The sequence below is a fragment of the Zonotrichia albicollis genome, chromosome 2, assembly GCF_047830755.1.
Source record: "Zonotrichia albicollis isolate bZonAlb1 chromosome 2, bZonAlb1.hap1, whole genome shotgun sequence".
NCBI lineage: Eukaryota > Metazoa > Chordata > Aves > Passeriformes > Passerellidae > Zonotrichia > Zonotrichia albicollis.
In genome coordinates this window covers 112,287,389-112,304,194 of record NC_133820.1, presented here as the reverse complement: position 1 = coordinate 112,304,194, position 16,806 = coordinate 112,287,389, and the positions used below count along the sequence as shown (strand labels likewise).

At 41.5% G+C, this 16,806-nt stretch overlaps 1 long non-coding RNA gene across 1 annotated transcript in view; it reads right to left on the bottom strand.

Moving 5' to 3' along the window:
* Positions 1 to 2,820, bottom strand: part of LOC113459699 (uncharacterized) — a 28,604-nt gene extending 25,784 nt beyond the window's left edge. Inside the window, exons 1-2 of the long non-coding RNA XR_003381189.2 lie at positions 2,586 to 2,820; positions 747 to 834 (exon numbers count right to left, since the gene is read on the bottom strand). This is a non-coding gene — a long non-coding RNA (uncharacterized LOC113459699). The remainder of the gene's footprint in view (positions 1 to 746; positions 835 to 2,585) is intronic.
* Positions 2,821 to 16,806: the final 13,986 nt, after the last annotated feature.

Genomic DNA, 16,806 nt, shown 5'->3' with positions numbered 1-16,806 from the left:
AGATCCTTGCTGAACTATATGCCATCTGTGATCAAATGAATGATGAATAAATTCAGAATGCAATTTCAGCTAGTCTATTTTTTGTTCATATTTCTTTCCTAGTGGATTTAAGTCTTTTTGACCTTGTGAAAAATAGCTGCATTTGAACTAAAAATGTGGAGTTTTTCTAGATAATGCATTATGCCAACTTCTATTTCTTCTGGAATTCAATAGAAACTGTTTGGTATATGAGGACATTTTCTACATCCTTATTTACTTTTTCTCCCTTTCAGACTATACCCTTTGATATAGCTAAACTCCAATCTTTGCTTATATCTCCTGGCTCCAGGAACTCCTTTTTGATTTCCGTTGTCTTCTGTGTGGAAGTAACTCTTGCTATCAAGCATTACATTTAGTTTTCCACTCATGTAGCTGTGAGCTAACAAATTACACCAATTTCTTGAGGCCTTCTGAGCTAAGTGAATTTGGCTCAGTATTTCTCAGCCATCAGCCCTTTCATTATTGTTAGGGAATGCTTCAATGATATTTATTCGTCATTCTGGTAATGCAAGCTCTTTTGCTTTGATGCTGAGACTTTGAAACCTGAATTCCTGACAACATAGAACTTCCTTCAGAAAACATCTAATTAAAATGTGTTAATGCATTGACCCTTGGTCACTTGCAACCCCTAAAGACATCTCAGATGGATGTCTGGTTTTGTTGTATGTCAGCTTTCAGCTAAGGAAAAATGCATTGTGTTTACTCACCATGTAGTACAAGGGGTGGTATGGAGCTTTACCTAGGGCAACAACTGCATTCCAAGTCTTCTTGGGTATAGGGTGGTCTCTGTGAGCCCTGGGAAAGATGCAGACTAGGTTATACTTCTGCACCATCATAGAAAAGTTTAGAAAGGACCAAAAGGCAGTCTCATCAATCCCTCTCATCAATAAAGGGAGAAGAACTGTAAGTAATCACAATGTTGGTTGGGTTTTTTCCTATTTCTAGTCTGTAAGAGGTAAGAAATTATAATATTGGCTTGTTATATATCCTTTTAAAGGATATATGTTTGATTTTTCTGATAGAGAGTGGGTGCTAGTTTAGGATGATGTATTATTAAATAATTTTACAAGAAACTAAGATGAATATTTTAAACAAAAGGTAAATTGCTAAGGCAACATCATAATATAAAAAAACCTTATCTAAAATTAAGATAGCTCCTTCACAGATTACAGTTACATTAAAGTTTAAAGCATCTTACCAAATTCTACACTGCAAACTGTGTTCAGCAAACTTTGCTATTTTTAATGCCAGTTTTTAACCATTTGTGTGTCTTTGAATGCAGGCATTGATAGACGCTATTCACCCTATTAGTTGTTTTATCAGGGGGTAAGGCTGAAAAAAAAAATAAAACACTTTCAAGAACTGGTTTCATTTGAAACACGTTCTGTATCCTTTACTCTATATTTATTAACAATAGAAGCAGTCGATCCAGCTTATTTTGGCTTGGATCTCCAAGCAAAAACAAAGCTCTTCTTATGACTTCTGGGACTGGATTGCAAGTTCAACCTTACTGATATACTCAGATCTACCACCATATGATGTCCAAAATTAAGAAAAAAAATGTTGACTTTTAAAATTCTTCCTTCCTGTCTCTTAGAAATGGTGACAGGCTGTCTCTGTACATTGTAGATTGCTGGGCATGTGGATCCAGGAGAAGTGCTCCTGGGGACAGCAGTTTTAGTTCAGTCTCAAAAGGAATGGGAGATCTCTTTGTTTGCAGAGGAGTGGCTGCATGGGTAAAGTAGAGCTGCAGATCAAATAGAAGGAACAATAAGTGAGATGATGTATTTTAAATTGCACAATGGGTATAATAGTGGGGAGGTGCCAAGCTCTCTTTGGAAAGTGATTTCAGATGTTTCCTACCCAGAACAATACAGATTTTGGAGACTTCATTTAAAAGCAATCACAAGGCAAAAGGTCACCAGGCAAACTGACTAATTGGTCACTGGCCAGATGGAAATCTCTGCTTAGTTCACTTCAAGGACAAGTTGCTGCTGGATAATGTATGGCAGATGGGGATCCAGGGGAGTTTATTTTCATGAATCTCACTGGTGTGAGGGCTGTGTAACTCTTTGTACTGGGGGTCAAGCCAGATCTTGTCTTTCTCATCTGAAGGACAGTCTGTGTTTGCCCCATGTTAAAACAAGGAAGGAGAAGAGTACAAATCATAAGCAGAGATCTCACCACAGATTCTCTTTCTTGCAACCACCTCAAACTGCAGTATCATGTTTGCTGTCAAAATACAGTATAGCTGTAACCCTTTTTGTTGTCCTGGAAGGCATGTGTTAATCTTCAGCAAGCATTTTGTCACTGTCTCCACAATACAGCACATAAATGGAAACATCTTTCCAGATAAAATCTAGACACCAATTTAATATTTCCCTCTCTCTGAATCTTCCCAAAGACACACTTCTACTAGGAAATTTTCAGACCTGCATGATAGCTTACTAAGGAATAAACTCTAGAAGATTGTAAGAAGGAGTAGTTAGTGTACCTTGTAAATAATTTTAATAATACTAAAAAGAAAGATTATTGCATTATCTTACACTTCAAAGAAGATCCACCCATTCCTTCCTTGAAAATGAACTCTGTTGCATTTCCTTCCACACTCATTGTGCATCCTTCAGGTTAGTGTACATCTTCATTTGTCAAGATCTTAAGAATATCTCCTCTTTTCTGCTGTTTCTTTGCTGTGGAAGTAGATTCTGTAGCTTCAGGCAAAATGTGTGATCTGCTCTTTGGCTTTCAGAGCTTTGCAAGTTTTTTTACAATTCTGTTGTGGTTTGTAGTATCCTAGGAACAAAGAGACAATAATGTTTGAAACATCAAAACTTATCAGTTAGCCTGAGTTAAAATGCAAAAATCTAGAATTTGCCAGGTAAGGAACGGCCAAGATTGCAAATAAAGTCTTTGTAGGTTGTGTGACCTTTGTTTTGTTAAAATCCAGCTTACTGAAGGACAGGATTGTCCCACATGCCTGTGTCCAGAAAGCTCTCACATAAATTGCATGCACATTTGGCAATGTTTCTTCCTAATATGAATCCTTATTTTATGGGGTATTTTAACCCCATTCTCTTTCTATACAAAGGCTCTCTACAATGTCAGCTGGCTAAAGAGAATGCACCATGCTGTCCATGCTCCCTGCAAGGGGCAGCTCTGGGCGCAGCACCTTATGTTTACATTGCAGAATAGGACTTCCATAAACATTTTTCTCTCATGACTCAAGTTGTAAATATATTGATATGGAACTGAGTGCCAAACTGGAGAGCTGATGTGGGGAGGCAGCTGCCACCCAGCAACCACTGGGTTGCTATGGATATAATGTTTGATCTATGCCACACTTAGAGGTAGCTAAGTGAGTTAACTAACTTCTGCAGTAATAAAGAAAGTTTTGTACTGTTTAAACCTAGGTGCAATTATGACAAAATCAAGTATGAACGGAAAGGGAATAAAATCTAAAATGAGAAGCAGAAAATATGTTTTGTTGGTTTTTTTTTTTTTCTGAAAACATTGCTCAGCAAATCAAGATCTTAAATTGAAAACTTGAATCCATTTGCGACAAAACAAAACAAAAAGAAAATTTAGAAAAGCCTCTATTGTTCCATAGACTTTTTTCCAACTAAAAACATACATATTTTTAAAAATTTAGATTTGGATGAACCCTTTTTAAATTTCTCATTTTTTAAATAGATCTTAGCTCTGCAATAATAACAATGAATTCTGTCAGCAGTAAGAATCTCTATTTATGTCTGTCAAGCTCTAAAGACTTTACTTACTCTAAAAAGCAGAATTTTACAGAATGTGCACAAATAAGATGTTTCATTCAGCAGCAGCAAACCTTTTGTTTGGGGTGTTTTTAATTTTACTATTTGCTTACTCATAAAGATATTGAAAAATTTCCTTTCAAAGTCAAGAATAAACAACCTACATAGTTAGTACTGAGACAGCCAGCCTGAAAATACTAAAAGCTAAGCCCAAGGGAAAAGAATTCAATGCTTAGCTAGTTAGAGGAAGGGGGAAAACAAAAATAATTAAGTCAAACCAGGAGGAGATAAAAATAGATAGGAAAGCTAAAACAGAGGAAATTATTTTCACTCTGATCATTTCAATACTATCTTGATCCCTGTGGTTATAGATTGCCTCAAGAGTTGTGAGTTAAACATTTTGAAAACTGTAAAGAATCTGTTCTTTTTATGTTGTTACTTTATTCCTGAGCTTTCAGGAGCGATATCTTGCAGAGTTTCCCTGAAAACACGAGGTCAGACATTTACTTTCAAAATAAAAAACGCATTAGAAGTTATCCTGTAATCTGATGACAAAGAGTAGGCATTAATGGTACTTCTGCCTGAAATTTTCTTCCTGCTCAAATCTGTGCCCCTGTGCTTCAAGGGCAGCTGTCCCTGCAATTCTGCAGCCCGAGGTGAAGCTCAGTCCTGCTGGTCTGCAGAGTGACCACAGCACAAAGCCTGGTTTCTTTGAAGCAGAATCAGAATGTGGGGAAAAAAAAAAAAAAAAAAAAAAAAAAAAAGAGGCTTTGAAGCGAGGCAGCATGTGGCTTTTTGGGGTGACACTGCTGGTACCTGTGAGCCACCCTGGGTCCCACCTCGTCAGTGTTTGTGTTGGTTCTGAGTTCTTCACATGAGAATCTGTGACTGTAGTTTGCAACACAGAACAATAAAACACAGCTAAAACCAATTTAACCTTGTCCCACACCTCACATAAACCCCCCACTGATCTGTCTCCTTTGGCCTGATTTGTCTCCTTTTTGGTCTCGTGGGGAGCTTTCCCTGTTGGTCTCTGCAAAAAGGGTCAGTGGCCTCAACTTGTCCTGTATCAGAGCAGAGCAGGAAAAGGAAATTGATGGACTGAACAGCAAAAAAAGCCTTACAGTACTTTAAAACCAGCTTTCATCATGTGAGTGGCTCCTTTGGCTCCATATTGATTTGATTGTGTTATCTTCAGGAAAGCATCTGTTTTAATTTACAGTTAATGTTCCAAGGGCTTGAATCCTGAGTCACAAATCCACCCCCATCCCCTCAAAATGAACAAAGGTAATATTAATCTCAAACGCAGAAAGCGAACGAGTGAATGGAAAAAAACCACAAACATGCAATGACTCTTTGATTTAAGGATACATCATACAAAATCCAAAAATCTTTCTTTGCTGTCACCCCGAGGTCTTTGCTGTCTCACTGTTGTTTTACCAAGAGTAAGCATTAGCTGGAGATTTTGATCAGATTTGGGAGAAACTTAACTGGGGTGTGATCCAAAATTGTTCAGGAAATTCAATTTTGTAGATGCCAAAACTCATTTGAATCTGTTAGAAAACAGTTTTGGATGGAAGCATAGATGGAGAATTAAACAGTTCAAAGATTTCTTTAAAAAAAAAGGCTCTTGTTCTCTAATGGATCTCTTTGTTCAGAACCAAAATAAGAGAGAAAATATCAACAACAGTAAACCAGAATAAAACCTCTAAAGAAAAAATGCTGTAAGTAAAAAAAATAAAAATGTTTTATTCAGCCCAACACTATATTTCCAGGTTGGTGACTGTGGTTGTTGAAGAAAGTAGTCATAATTTCTGGTTTAGGACAACCCAAATAAAAATTAATGTGAGATTCTTCAGGTTAGCAGCAAATCCAGCAAAACCATCATTCACATGGATATGTTTTTCTTGACTTTTATTATAGTAATATGTTTTATCCGTACAGCATGCAGGCTGTTATTCTAATAACTGTTGTTATGCCTGAAAACATCTTCCACATCCTGATTCTGAAATTTTCCTATGCAAAGAAAATTGGTATTTTCATAGCTTAGGGTTTTTTTGTGATCTAATCTACCCTTTGCTGCTGACTGACTTAAGATTTTCAGGGCAATTTCACCCACAACTTTGAATGCCTTGGGCCCAGGCAGAGGAACGAAAGGCAAATGTCTGAATTTTGGCACAAAGCCGTCAGCTGTGCTTCAAACTGCAAAGCCTTACTGAACCCTAAGGACAATTTCAGTAAATGGTCACCCAGTACTGACATACTGGCCCTCCAAGAGGTTTGTGGCCTTTGAAAGATGAGCACAGTGAACCTGTTAGAGGGAGATAAAGAAGAACATAAGCCATGTGTGTGACACTGAGGCATGGCCAAGTAGGGGCCCCAAGAAGGTTCACTCCAATTTGCAGCATGCAAGTTGAAACAGAGCATGGTGAGATTGAAGACTTGGCTTCCTTAAAATAAAGTCAAATATTGGCGTTAAAAGACTCAGCATAAAGGAAGAGAGAGTGGGATTGGACAGCTTGAGGAAACTTCTGCCATCTGACCCTTGCTGGCCTATCCTATCAGGCAGTAAAGCCATCTCAGTTGCTGGCATGTTTGCTTGTCTTCCAAAAACCAAACTGATGAAAAAAACAAAAAACCTTTCTTTCCTTCTGCTGGTGTTTCTGTTGAAATTGCAAATGTTTTCCAAAGTGCTGATACAGAAGATTTGCAGTTGGCTACAGCTGTTGACAATTCCTTTCCCAAGTGATGAAGTCTAACAAGGGCAGTGCCTGCTGCTGACCAGAGCCCACTTAGCAGGCCAACAGCTGAAATCTGTACAGCAACTCATTTTATGACACACCAAACAAGCCAGGGAACAAGGGAATAAAATATTGATTTAGTTATGGCAAAACAGTAAGACAAGCCAGGCTGTATCTCCCTACAAACTGCCAATCTGCCATCTGCTATCCTTTCATTTTCCCTCGCACCACTGATGCAAGGAGTGTCCAAACTTCAGCACATGTTTTGCAAACAGCAGTGCCCAGTGGGCTGCTGCTGTAGGTCTGCCATCAGCATCAGCCCTGCTCCAGCCTACTTAACCATTTAATTTGGTAAATGTCAATACGGCCCCTTTGTTCTCCTCGGCACCATATGCTATCCGATTAAAAGTCAATCAGGTTTCTCTCAGCTCCTCTTTCTTTCAGGAAGATCCTTGGCAGCTGACAGTCCCCCCCTGGGAATCTTAGGTAAAGAGCTGTGTTCTGTGGAAGTGGTGCAGTTATCGTGAACATTGCAGCTCTGCTCCAGGAACACTGATGTCACCTGGGTAATCATTGCACAGCTCACCGTGCAGACATGTGATGGAAGCACATGCACGCCCTGCATGGTGGGCAAGGAGAAGAGTTCAGAGATAAGGTACAAAGTACAAGGGTGGGTATGAAACTGTGGGGTTTTGTTCATAAATCAGATAATAGGAATGACATGAGAGTTGTTCACACAAAAGCGCTTAGGTGTTTTATTCGTTTCTCCCAAGACTTCAAACAAAGTTACACAAAACAATTTTTATTGGGCAAAAGTCAAAGGTCGATGAAGACTAGAGGTGAAAAGGGGGGAACAAGATAAAATAGAAAGAGGCAATAATAGATCCCAGCATCGTGCTCTTAGAGACATTGCTCACGAATATTCAAGATAGAAATCTCTCTTTCACAAATTCTGTGTCGCTTTATTCTTCTTGCTCATATGAATACTCTGTGCACACACTTCTTATTCTTTGAGAGCCATTAATTTACCTTCTCTTATTCATGGTTCTCTGAATCATCTGGCTTGATTTTAAAGTAGGAGCAGACAGGAGTGCATACAAGGCAGAGGAAAAGACAGGGTTTATCTGCAGAATGAGCAGAGGGATTTAGTTGAAAAATCAACAGTGTTAGACAGGAGAGAGGCAGCCTTAAATCCTGTTTCTGGCAGAGCCACGGAGTAACTGAATAACTAAGGTTATTCAGACCTCCTGAATAACCTTAGCCAAACCTCACCTGTCTGATCAGTCCCCCTATCTCCTGTGACCCTATCAGATCAGTCCCAAGGAGCCAGCTCACTCACAATTGCTCTCCAGCTGCATGTTTGCCTAATCCAGCATTCAGTCCACATGGCAAAATTCGTCTTGGTCTTTTCTTCCCTTTACACTGGAAGTGAAAGCTTCTCTTTCTCCCTACAGGGTTTCTCTTTGCAGGGGAGAATGTCTATGAGATTTTTTCCTATAGGTAAAAGTGATGACATGTCAGAGGGCAGTCCTCTGCTCACAGGCGTGCTCTGGGGCACTGCCAGGGGACCATGTGCCAGCTGCCTGCAGGAGATGGAGAGAAAAGCAGTGGTGAGAGCAGAGGCCAGAGCTGACACAGCTCACCTGCCAGTCTGCTCCAGCCCTGCTCTAAACTTCGCCCACCACAGGACCCAGCTCAAGGTCAGGTCCTCACAGCCGGTGTGTGCTGCAGCTGGATCAAAGACAAAACACTCAGGTCTGCAGTTACATTTGGAAAATGGCTTTTCACTGGTTTTGTAATATGAGCAGTGGGGGAACTGGTTATAAAGATCTAGTTTTTCCTTTCTTGCTGTATTGAATTTGCTCACCGACAGTGTTTTTTTCATTTTAGCTTGCCCATTTGGAAAATGCAGTTCAGCCCTGTGTCATCGCAACTGTGCTGGCAGCTTCCAGCTGAAAACAGGGATCTGAGCTCCTGCTTCAGGAGCTGAGTCGTGTACCCTGAGTTGAGTCATGAAGTTCTAGACAGTGTATTGTGAACATAGTGGTGGCTGCCAAGTCTGCTGGCTTTTTACCATGTGGATTAAAATAGGAGTCACTTTATGCTTCCCAATGAAGCACTGGGCAGCATTTGTGTGTCTCTTGGAAGGAATTTTGAGACTTAGCTTCTATGAAAGCAGTTTCATATGAGCATTGTTACTTGAAGATTTGTTGTTGTTGTTGATTCCTACTGCTGTGGAAGTATCTATTTGGGTTATTATTATTTTTTCTTTGTTATTCTATTTTTTCCAGCCCCTTCTTTATACATCTCATCTTTTGGACTGCTCTTTTCAGGGAAAGACTAATGCCTCTACATTAAAATATAAAGCAATCAAGAGGACTGATCAGGTTACAGCATTTTGGATCCTATCACAATGAACTGTTTGCTATTAATTATTAGTAAATGATAGATAACAAAAGGTTATGTTCAAAATATAGAACAGAACTTTCATGTTATTCATTAATTGATTATTTATATTAAACATGCTCTGGAAATTTAACAGTCATTATTCAGGCCAAAATTTGAAAGTTGGTAGGCACCTATGTCATGCCATTACTTTAAAATGGAATAATAGGGGTTCTCTACTCAGGTTGTTAACTTATGCTAGTCCCTGAAAATCACTGTCTTGGGATAAAACCAGATTCTCTTGCTTGCACCAGAAAAAAGAGCTGCATACATGCCAGTCTTTAAAAGCTGAAAAGAAACCTTGTCCTCCTTTCTTCAAGGCAGGCATCTTACGCAGTTGGGCTGAAGTAGCTACAACCATAAAGTGATAAAATATGAGCTTTTGGACCTTCTCAATGTCGAGCAAGCCAAAGAAGCCATCCTTGTACTTCTGTCATGGTCACTGCAGCTCAGATGTGAGTTACACTGGTGTGGGTTTGCAGAAGAGCGCTGTGCTCCCTCTCAGCCTCATGCCAGAGCTGTCACTCCAACGCCACCGAGCGCTGTTTCATTCACCTCAGGGATGTGGACTGTGTTGCTGTCTGCTTCCTACAGCAGCTTTATTGGCTCTGACTAAGGCACTTCCTCACTTGGTAGTTAGTGTAAACTGAGGGTCTAAGGGGAAACAAGTGACTAGAAAGGTCAGGAGGCAGGATTAAGAGCTCTTCCTATGCATGGATTGAGTGGGAAATTAGAACTGCAGTTAAGATGTTGGAGGAGAACATTGATGCAGCACACATGGAGCTGGTCTTCCTCTTCTCAGAATTATGTGCTTGCCACTGATCAGCCACTATTAAACTCTCTGAACTTTGATGAATAGAGATTCTGTGGTTTTTGCTAGAATTATTCTGCTTTGGCCAAAATGAGAGGATGAAACTAGATAATCACAGAATGCAACATTAACCAGCAAGACAAAAATGGATAGTCAATTTAGTGCAAAATTTAGTGGTTCATTCTTTCAAATCACCTGTGTCTTCAAAAGAAATTACAGCGTTTACTCAGTAGAAACTGGAGCCTTTCTGATTGCAACTCTCCTAGATCTTTTTCACCTCAAGAGGTGTGTTTATATGTGCATTTTGTTTTGACAAATGAGGCAAATTGACTGTCCTGAGAGATTGATAGATTTTGATACTTTGGACATGCTTTTAAAGTACAGTCAGTAGGTAACAGAGAATCTGCAGACACCCCAAAACTTGGGGACTTGAGGTTAAATTGAACAAATTTATTAAAGATGTGAGCCTATGTACATAACATCCAAAACCAAACCAAGAAGAAAGAATGTCTGGAGCACAGAGAAAAGGACTACATTTGTCCCTGGGCAGGGCAATCTCATCTAAAGGACAATGGTAGCAAGAGACCTGATTTAAATTAGGACAGTTTGCAGCTCTGGCCACAGCCCTTGATTGAGAGACTGAATCACTCCTGCAAGACAGAGGCCATGAATGTGTTTCTGCCTCTTCATTTGGTATTTTTCAATAAGGATAGTAAGGCTTGGTCATTTTGTGTATTACCACAATAATGCTCTGACATCACTGTGAAAATTCTGGCTATGCTTCTGCTCTTTCATTGGGACATTTAGAGCAAAACCAGAAATGGGGGGAAAGGAGGAAGTGGCGGAAGGAAGGAAGTGGCGGAAGGAAGTGGCGGAAGGAAGGAAGGAAGTGGCGGAAGGAAGGAAGGAAGTGGCAGAAGGAAGGAAGTGGCGGAAGGAAGTGGCGGAAGGAAGTGGCGGAAGGAAGTGGCGGAAGGAAGTGGCGGAAGGAAGGAAGGAAGGAAGGAAGGAAGGAAGGAAGGAAGGAAGGAAGGAAGGAAGGAAGGAAGGAAGGAAGGAAGGAAGGAAGTGGCGGAAGGAAGTGGCGGAAGGAAGTGGCGGAAGGAAGTGGCGGAAGGAAGTGGCGGAAGGAAGGAAGGAAGTGGCGGAAGGAAGTGGCGGAAGGAAGTGGCGGAAGGAAGTGGCGGAAGGAAGGAAGGAAGGAAGGAAGGAAGGAAGGAAGGAAGGAAGGAAGGAAGGAAGGAAGGAAGGAAGTGGCGGAAGGAAGTGGCGGAAGGAAGTGGCGGAAGGAAGTGGCGGAAGGAAGTGGCGGAAGGAAGGAAGGAAGTGGCGGAAGGAAGTGGCGGAAGGAAGTGGCGGAAGGAAGGAAGGAAGTGGCGGAAGGAAGGAAGTGGCGGAAGGAAGTGGCGGAAGGAAGGAAGTGGCGGAAGGAAGTGGCGGAAGGAAGTGGCGGAAGGAAGGAAGGAAGTGGCGGAAGGAAGGAAGTGGCGGAAGGAAGGAAGTGGCGGAAGGAAGGAAGTGGCGGAAGGAAGGAAGTGGCGGAAGGAAGTGGCGGAAGGAAGTGGCGGAAGGAAGTGGCGGAAGGAAGGAAGGAAGGAAGGAAGGAAGGAAGGAAGGAAGGAAGGAAGGAAGGAAGGAAGGAAGGAAGGAAGGAAGGAAGGAAGGAAGGAAGGAAGGAAGGAAGGAAGGAAGGAAGGAAGGAAGGAAGGAAGGAAGGAAGTGGCGGAAGGAAGGAAGGAAGTGGCGGAAGGAAGTGGCGGAAGGAAGTGGCGGAAGGAAGGAAGGAAGGAAGGAAGGAAGGAAGGAAGGAAGGAAGGAAGGAAGGAAGGAAGGAAGGAAGGAAGGAAGGAAGGAAGGAAGGAAGGAAGGAAGGAAGGAAGGAAGGAAGTGGCGGAAGGAAGGAAGGAAGTGGCGGAAGGAAGTGGCGGAAGGAAGTGGCGGAAGGAAGTGGCGGAAGGAAGTGGCGGAAGGAAGGAAGGAAGGAAGGAAGGAAGTGGCGGAAGGAAGGAAGTGGCGGAAGGAAGGAAGGAAGTGGCGGAAGGAAGGAAGGAAGTGGCGGAAGGAAGGAAGGAAGTGGCGGAAGGAAGGAAGGAAGGAAGGAAGGAAGTGGCGGAAGGAAGGAAGGAAGTGGCGGAAGGAAGTGGCGGAAGGAAGTGGCGGAAGGAAGTGGCGGAAGGAAGGAAGGAAGGAAGGAAGGAAGGAAGGAAGGAAGGAAGGAAGTGGCGGAAGGAAGGAAGGAAGGAAGGAAGGAAGGAAGGAAGGAAGGAAGGAAGGAAGGAAGGAAGGAAGGAAGGAAGGAAGGAAGGAAGGAAGGAAGGAAGGAAGGAAGGAAGGAAGGAAGGAAGGAAGGAATTGCCTCTGTCACTCTGGGTGGCATACAGACAGGATTTAGTTGCCACTTGCAGCAGCTTCATTCTAATCCTCTGAAGGGAGCAGTTATTGTCAGATGTGTCCAGAAGCACATCACTGGGACAGGTGCAGGTTACTTGTCCTGTCTCTGCCTCTCATTTCCCAATGCCAAGTGGGACCTTAGCTGTGACACATGGGGATTGCACTGAGCTCTCCCTGAGAGGGAAAACAGGATCTCACTTGAGTGATGAGTACTTACTCAGCTGGCAAATGAAGGTTTAAAGAGGAGAAAACCTCACCCCATCACACCACTCTTGTTTTGTCTGCCTGAACCTGCCCTTGGCTCAGTCTAACTCTGCATGGTCCTCGAGGCAGCTGGCATCATCCCTGACAGCAAGCTGCTGTTCTGCTAAACCTCCATCCGTGGCTGCCAATTTTTTGGCATGACTGTCCCAGCAGCACATCCAAAGGTTTCAGTTATAAAGCCTAAGCTCAAACCATGTTCAGCTCAGTCTGGGCAGCCTCTGCTCTGAGCACAGTGCCTGTGCTGAGACTGACACGTGCCCTGATGCAAAGCAGGAGGGTGTGCTAGGAGAAACCTCTGCAGCAGCTCAGAGAGGAGCTGGGTGATGCCGGGAAGCACAGAGCAAAGGACACCAGATGTGCCTGCCCTTGCTGGCTCTGAAATCAGTCTCTCTCCAGAGGGCCACGTGCTGCAGCATTTCACTCTGGCCTTAATTGTAGGCTTTGCTTGATGCCTCTGCTTACCTTCCAGTAGTGCTGACAAATGGCTTGTGCTTGTAAGTGAGCATACCCGTGTACTTTCCAGGACCTTAACAGTTCATTTTACCCTCCTCAACCTGCTGCTGAAATTCTAAGACATCTTTAATCCACTTGTTGGGCAACCTGAGCAGTCACAGGTCTCCAGTGAGATGACAGTGTGTGCCACCGAGGCAAGGAATTAAATGACATTTTTGTACCTTTTTCCTTCCACTTGCATTACTCCACCTTTTTTCTTTACTACTCCTATAAATATTTCTGTACGGCTGTTTGCAAAGCATCAGCGTTTTTTGCTCTTTTTTTTCTGACCTGTGGATACTGCACACTGTGTGATGTATTAGTCTCTCCATATTTTTGGTGATCTTATTGAGATTCATGACTCCTTACTATACATAACCCTTTTACACTTTTTTCAGCATTTAAAAGGGGCATAAAACCTAGCAAAAATGAGGAACAGTTTAGTGTAAGGGAAAGATTTGAGAGGCACCCTCAGAAATATGAAAGGGGCATGTGGTATTCAGCTTGTTACAACCTGTCTGGCTCCTGGAGCATGGAAGTTGTTAAAGCAGGGTTGAATTTACCCTGTACCCTGTTAACCCACTGCTCAGCCCAGATGGAAACTCTCATCTCCTCCACTCTTTTCATCCTCCCTCCCCCATTACTGCATTATTGTTATTTGGAAAGGTCCTTCTCTTTGCTAGGAAGTGAAATTAAAGGGTATAAATAGGAAAGGGAAATGGTATGGAAGGACAGTTCTCCAGAAAATGTATGTCCTCTGTACAATGACTATAATGTACCATAATGGTCTTGGTTTCTTATTTCCATAAGTGTAGGGACTTACAATTTTTTTAAGGCAACATGATACAGCTGGTTCTGCCTAGGAATTAGTTTTTCCCCAGTCAATAGAAACTGAGCACTAATAACCTTAATTAACATTTGCATAATTGTGATTAGTAACTTACAAAGAAACTGTTGTAGTAACATTATAACAGATTATTTAGCAGTTATTGAATTATGCTTTCTTTATTTAATTTTTTTTAAGTCAGAGAGAGCAGCATCCAGGAGGTGTCTAGTTGATTAGCAATTAAACATATTAAGAAGCTGTAAGCTGAAGCAATTAAGAGAAGTTTAAGCATTGTCTAGGTCAAGCAAGATCTACAAGAAGGCCGAGTGTTTCCTGAGGAGCCCAGCTAAAATATCAATGTTGTCCAGCTTGAAGCTCAGTTCTGGGTTGTTCGTCACTGTTCACTGGTGGTTTCATAAGCTTATTCTCAAGAAGTGCTCCTGGAGCACTAATGCCTAATTCAATTAGGTGGTACAGTTCATTATTTACTGCTCAGCTTCAGCAGTGCTATGAGAATTGGGGCCTAGGATAACTCTTTTTTCAATGTCAAATTACCTCAGGTGTCAGTTGTGATGGATCCAGGACTAACTTCCAACCGAGATTAAAGCTCCATGACTTTGCCCTGTGCATGCTTTGAATTTTAAAGAGGATGATCAGAAAGAAGCCAGTAAAGGGGAAGTGAGAAGTGAACATGAAGGGAGATAACACCTGCAGGTTCCTCTGGAAGACCAAAAGAAACTAGTTGTGATTAACAATCAGCAGCAGATTACCAGAGACCAGAAACAAGGACAATAAATCTCCTTAAAAGGCACTGTGAGAAGTATCAGCTCTGATTTTTAATTTGAAGTTTGAAAGCACTGAGGTGATGGTGTTGAAAAATGCAGACCACTTTAAAAAGAGAAATCTGTATTTTGTCTTGCAGAACCCTAAATATATCATAATTTTAAAAAGCTCAGAAGGAAAAACATGCAAAAACCAAAGGAAAAACAATGTTTGTCAAACATGATAAGGAAGTTCCCTTCGTTCTCTGAACTCTAGGTTTGGTGTTAGAGAACCACTTAGTTACATGGAGCTTCTTCATCCTTTACAGACACTGTAGCAAAGAAATATTTCAGTGCTTTGGGAATTATTAATATATTAATATATTACTGCTAGTCCTGCTGAAGAGTTTTCAGCAAAAGAGACTTAACAGAAAGAAAATAAAAAAATAATGATAGAACTTGAAGCTGCCCACCTTTGGATTTATTACAGTTGATCTGTACTTACAATCTGATGCATGTTCTTCACATTCAGCCTTCTAGACTTTATTCTACCTTAATCTTTCCTGGGCTTATTTCCTTCTTTCCTCTCATCATCACAGTGATCTATGGGATAGCACAGTGCCAGAGAAGTCCTTGTAACTGGCTGCACCCAACTTTTCTGCCATCCCAACAATCTTTACTCTTGTCCCTCAAGTTTTGTTTGTTCTCAGATATTTTTTCCAATTTCTTCCATTAGGAAGAGATTGATCTTTCCGATTCCAGCATGTTAAATTATTCTCATTTTTGTAAGGTGGAAGTGACAAAAGGTTTATGTTTTCAATTCAGTTTTAAGACTCATTCCTTCCTAGATTGCACATCTCTAAACTTGAACTTCCTTTTTGCTTTGACAACAAGCTGAAAATGAGACCGCTTAGCTGAGAAGGAAATTAATTATTAACCTTTTCAAACACCAAGAGAATCAGCTAATGAAAACCCCATATTTTAGAGATCTTTGAGAAGTAAGGTTTTATAGAAAGCAGAGGAAAAGTGACTGAAATATGAACTAGAAACACAGAACATTTATGTTATGTAATGAGCTCCTAAGCTAAAAAAAGAAAAAAAGAAAAGAAAAGAAAAGAAAAGAAAAGAAAAGAAAAGAAAAGAAAAGAAAAGAAAAGAAAAGAAAAGAAAAGAAAAGAAAAGAAAAGAAAAGAAAAGAAAAGAAAAGAAAAGAAAAGAAAAGAAAAAGAGATACCTAAATTAAGTGCCTTGAAAATGAACACATTAGGGTACAACAGACCACTACGTGCAATGACTACTAAATGCTCCAATGTATGATTAGGGCATCCAAAATATTGTTTCATTTTAGCATATAGGAGACCCACAGTTCTTTTTATTGCATGCTTTGGCTCTGCTTCTGTGTGTTTCAACTGTGAATTTTCACTGCACATTAGGTATGAAATAATCCAATTTTGCACAGCAAAACTTGGCAGACTTAAATGAGTTTCCCTGATTCAAACACAAGATGTTTCAGTTTTGCACAGATTTCACATCAGACTTGAAAATTCTTTTTAGGGCAAAAGCTTCACCAAAACAGACTGGATTTTTCTGAAGCTAGTCACCAATCCATTAAAGTTTATAATCAGGAGAAAGTGCAGTGAAAGCATAGTAAAATCAGAAAAATGTACCACATCCATTGGAACAAATGAGAGAACAACAGCTTCTATTGACAATTGCTTTATTACTGGAAAAATCTTCCTGGGGGGGCAGGGAGGGTTGGGTTGCACAGAACCACCCTGTAAAGGCAAAGCCTAGCTGCTGTTAGTCCTGGCTTTTGGAGGCTGAAAATCTGTGCTCTGGGTCTATTCAGCCCACTCCTTTTTGAGAGCAGTGGCAAAGATGATAAATTTCTGCACTGCTGCATCCCCAGCTCACAGTAATCGCACACCTTCAGAGATTCCTCCTGCAGGAGCACCACTCCAGTGTTCACTGAGCCAGAAACACCAGGGAAATCTGGTGGAATAATGCTTTCTGCCTTAAGCAAGTCCCTTTTCATGAGCTGGGCAAGTTGGTTCTGTTCTTCTTCTGAGCATCAGGGGCTGGACTGGGCATCAACGCAGTGCAGCCAGCGCTGGGTTTGGCAGCATCCCTCCCTCCAATCCTGGCCATGTGGGAGCAGCTCCCTGAGCATTCAGCAGCTCCCTTTGGAGCCTGGGAGACTGATGGGCGAGGAAAGGAGGCGGCTGCCACAGCTGCCCCAGCTCCAGGCTCCCAAATCCTGCTCACAAATCTA